Source organism: Pterocles gutturalis, unplaced genomic scaffold (assembly GCF_000699245.1).
Source record: "Pterocles gutturalis isolate BGI_N339 unplaced genomic scaffold, ASM69924v1 scaffold35098, whole genome shotgun sequence".
NCBI lineage: Eukaryota > Metazoa > Chordata > Aves > Pterocliformes > Pteroclidae > Pterocles > Pterocles gutturalis.
In genome coordinates, this window is record NW_010119188.1 from 11,670 (window position 1) to 15,928 (window position 4,259).

A 4,259-nucleotide genomic window follows, 5' to 3' on the forward strand; every position below is an offset into this window, starting at 1 on the left:
ACTTACGATGTCCTAAAATGTACTCAGGGACCTAATTTTGAGTGATCTTTATTTTTAATTCTAGTTGAAAAACCTTTAAAAATTAACAACATGGCTTAGATAAATTTATCTATTTATCTGTCTTTCTTCCTGATTATTGATTTCCTAATTTTTTTCATCTAAGTGGGCAGTTAATGGGTTTTAAAAAAATTAATCAGGTTATTTCTAGAGATTTGGATAAACTACAGTACAGGGTATACAGCTGTTTATTTTCTATCTAAACCAAAACAGGAAATTGACATAAATGTTTTGATACTGATCACATTCTACAAGCATACAGTTCTAGCAAGCATGGTGTACCTATTTTCAAAAGAAAAATTATGCCAAGTTTCATAGTTGACTAGTATGAGCAGAAATTAAAAGATAATTAAGATTAATGGAAAAGCCCATGAGCTTTAAAGAAAAAAATTAAGGGATTATTAGATAATGAAGACCTTTCAAAGATTTGGAAGCATTTTTTAGATGTAGCAGAGACACTTGATTCATTGGTTAAAAAAAAATTCTATAGAACTTTTACCAAATATTAACAAAATCTGTGGGATGATTTTGCAATTTTTTAATGTGCTAAGCAGAACCTTCTTCAGCAAATGTTTTATTTACATGTAGAGCACTTTGCCAGCACATCAGGACAGCAGAATCAGGCCCTGTAGTTTGTGTCTCTAGAGCTCATCTGGATCGTATCATCACATTTTATAGAATTTATTCGTGAAGGTTTCTTACTTATTGAAGTCCTTGTTGGTTTAAGTACTAATAACAGCACTGGAGAACAATTAGAAGAGGCAGGATTAACTTTTAGGTTCCCTTTTTTCTAGGATATCATGCTTACTGGAGTTATTTAAAATATCTTTTTCAGACGCATTATACTCATTATTTTGACAATATATTATTTAAACAATGTGTTCAGTCCCAATATTTAGGAAAAAAACCATAATTATAGCAATTACAGATGGAAATTTCAAATCTGCAGAGTTTCTTTCTCATTATGAATATATTGAGAGTTTTGCATATTATATTTAAGGCACACATGTAAAAGACCCTTGCTAAATTAAAGAGCAATTGCTTGGTTTATCATTGCCTTAAAAATATCACCATCTTGAAAAAGGGAAAAAGAACTTGTGGGGCAGGACTTTACACACTGACTTTTTGGAGGACTGTTTGTTATGAATATCACCTAAGCTCAATGGATAATCAATTAGATCTATGCTTTCTTTGCAGCTCTTTCAAAACACTTTTTTCTCCGAGCCCCGCCATTCTACTCAGCATGCTGTGGTGGGTCCTGTCAGCACCCTGCATCCCCCACTGCTTTTCCAAGTAAGTTTTTATGCTTCATCAGTAATGCTTGAGTTATTCTGTAAACCAAAGCAGCAGGATTTAATGTGTTCTGGAAAACTAATTGGTGATGCAATGGCAGCAGCTAATTCCTTAGTAAAATCACAGCAATCCTATTCAGAGAGTTTCCAAAGATTTATCAAACTTAAGTACACTGAGCAATTGTGAGAGGTTTCTAATGGCATTGAGACACCCAGACAGAGCTAACCTTGGAAAGCTCCTTGTTTTCAGTTTGCCAGAAAAGATTCTTTAAAATCAGTAACTGTTTTAAAAATCTGTCTCAATAAATGTTTGCAAATAGGAAAAGAAAAGAGCTTAAAGATCTTAAAATGGATGCTGCATTTTAATGTCTGTTAGGGATAAATATGATTCAGGAGGCCCTAACATTATTGAAATAAAACAATCATTCTTTTTGTAGCCATCAAATGCTTACACGTTTAATTTGTTTTATTTTTTTTTTTAATTATAATGTAAAAAACTGAAGAAGTAATTTAAAAAGAGTTTTGGCCAGTCCACACTACATGTTCAGGATTAAGATGTGGCACACACTTCCATTTAATCCAAATCTAAAGTTAACCTTGATTGTGGAGTTTACACGCCTTAGCGTAAGAATGGATCTTCATCATTTTGTTTGTTTATTGCTCAGGAATACAAACAGAAGAGGCATTTCCTAGTCCTTCAAAACAGAGAAAAAGCACATATTGCCTTGCAGATCCAAATGAAAATTGGAGCTTGTGTGAGCTCTACCATATACTTTTTTGTCACAGTTGCATTCAGTCGCTTCCTTACTACGTGCGTGCGTTTTATGAATGTTTCAGAAGGGCAGCTGCTAAGTTGAATGATTCTTGACAAGTGAGGCAGCAAATGCTGGCAGTTTAATGAGCTGCAAGTTTCTGAGCACCTCTTTAGGGGGCTGACACTTTCCCACAGAGCGTTTTACATGGCCCCAGCTCTCCCACAATGGCTGACAGCACCATGACCAATCACCACTTTCACTTTACTCATCCACACGCGACCTCACCACAATTTTTCACTGTGCAGATGAACTTTAGGAACCATTTCACATTGAAAAGACCTGGGCAAGGGTCAGTTGCCCTTTTGTATGGCCATAAAGCAATACTCTATGTGCCAGTCTTTTCTCCTGTCTCACATTCCAAGAGATTTTCTGGACACCATTTAAAGCACTTGACTGAAAAATAAAGTAGTGAATGAAACTGACTTTTATAGACTCATTCTAGCTCATCTTCCCATATAACCCTGTCTACCTGAAAAGGGATTTAGTGGATGAGCTGAGTGTATACAGGGACTTGCTGAATACATAGGCCCATTATCAACTGTGGGGATTGTTTATTAACCAGGACTGATACACTACTATTTTGGAAGTGACCTATTAATTGTCCATTTAACTAGAATGTATTGAATTCAAATGAAAAAATGGAAACCATGACTAAAGCTTTTACTTGCTCCTTCAAGGTGGTCTTTGCCATGAAGGCAAATGAAGATTGTTCCACAGATTAAGAGGACATTTATCACTATATATTAGGATACAAAGGGAAGACTTAAAAAAACCTCAAGGCAAACCAAAAATCAAATCAGCAACATAGGAAATAGTTGGTAACAGATTCACATTTATGTCAGCAGAGCACTAAACCTTTTGATGCGTGTTCAGAGTGACAGGCTGCAAACTGACTTACTTCATTTTGATGGAATTTTTGAAATGTATGAATGCCTGCCTATCCTGCCATACTGAAAAATCCTTTAATTCACGAACTGGAATTTAGTTTTTGTTTGAACAGTCAGAATGCACTTTGACATATGGAGTATTCTTTAAAAAAATTCTCTAGACTGGTCAGCTGGGGAGGACTATTCATTATCCCAAACAGGAATTTCAAATTTTTTGACTCAGTTGCTGTTTGCTAATGCTTGTGAACATTCTGCTCATCATTAAATTTTGTTTAGTTAGGCTTTTGAAATGAGTCACATATTGCGCCTTAGAGTGTGTAGATTCTTGACTATTAAATTAGTCTAATACAGGTGTTAAGCTGTATCCTACATACTGCCTGAATGGGAATTAATTGGCGCCTCAGGGCTTCATCAGGAGGTTGCTTCTTTGCTGATTGACTGTTAACAACCAGGCAGGCAAGACAAATTTTAAGGGGTCACATAATCTGGCATCCTCTGTCCTAGGCTGACAACTCCATTGTGGAGTGGAGGCTGGGAGGCAGGGACCAGCCCTGTTACGCCTCTTCCCTCGCTGGTGTCTCTCGTCCCGCGGTAGGGATGAGAGAAGGTACCGGCTCTCCTGCTGTTAGACTGTACCTTCCAGTAAACTGGAGAATGGCTAATGATTCGTCAGAAACTACTCAGAGGCCACCTTGCAAAAAGTACCTATGTTCACCAAACTCCAGCAAGAAGGATAGAAAACATGCTTGAGGAAGAAGGCCCAGTGTTTGCCTTCAGCTTCATGGGCAGGATGGGAGCTCGGGGTGGGGGTCATGAGGGGGTTCTGCACTCCTCGGAGAAATATGAACCTGGCTTGCCCTTTGCAGAAACCTCCATCGTGGCATTTTGACTTTTGTTCTGCAGATATTTTATTTTGGTTTAGATGGAGTCTGACTACGTCTCACTGTGTCATAAATATCGGGACAGTAACCAGTAGGTTGTGATTTTTGTATCTGATATCAAATATAATTTTGAAAACTGAAATATGTCTGTATAAATTTAGACTTCTTTTTGTTGTAACGTTTTAAGTCATAATAATTACTTTTTGCCACAGGCTGTTACGGAGGACAAATGTAAAGATGGGTCCTTAAGGTGTAGAAAAATTCAAGAAAGGCCTGTCTAGCAGAATGCAATGGTTCTTAAATCAGTAATATTTGACAGTGGCAGTG

The 4,259-nt window shown here is 37.0% G+C and overlaps 1 protein-coding gene across 1 annotated transcript in view; it reads left to right on the forward strand.

The window, feature by feature from the left end:
* The first annotated feature begins 1,257 nt into the window (after positions 1–1,257).
* The window catches only part of DBX2 (developing brain homeobox 2), a 7,676-nt gene continuing 4,674 nt past the window's right edge, over positions 1,258–4,259 (forward strand). The window contains exon 1 of the mRNA XM_010076496.1: positions 1,258–1,350. The gene's annotated coding sequence lies outside the window, so the exon portion shown is untranslated. The remainder of the gene's footprint in view (positions 1,351–4,259) is intronic.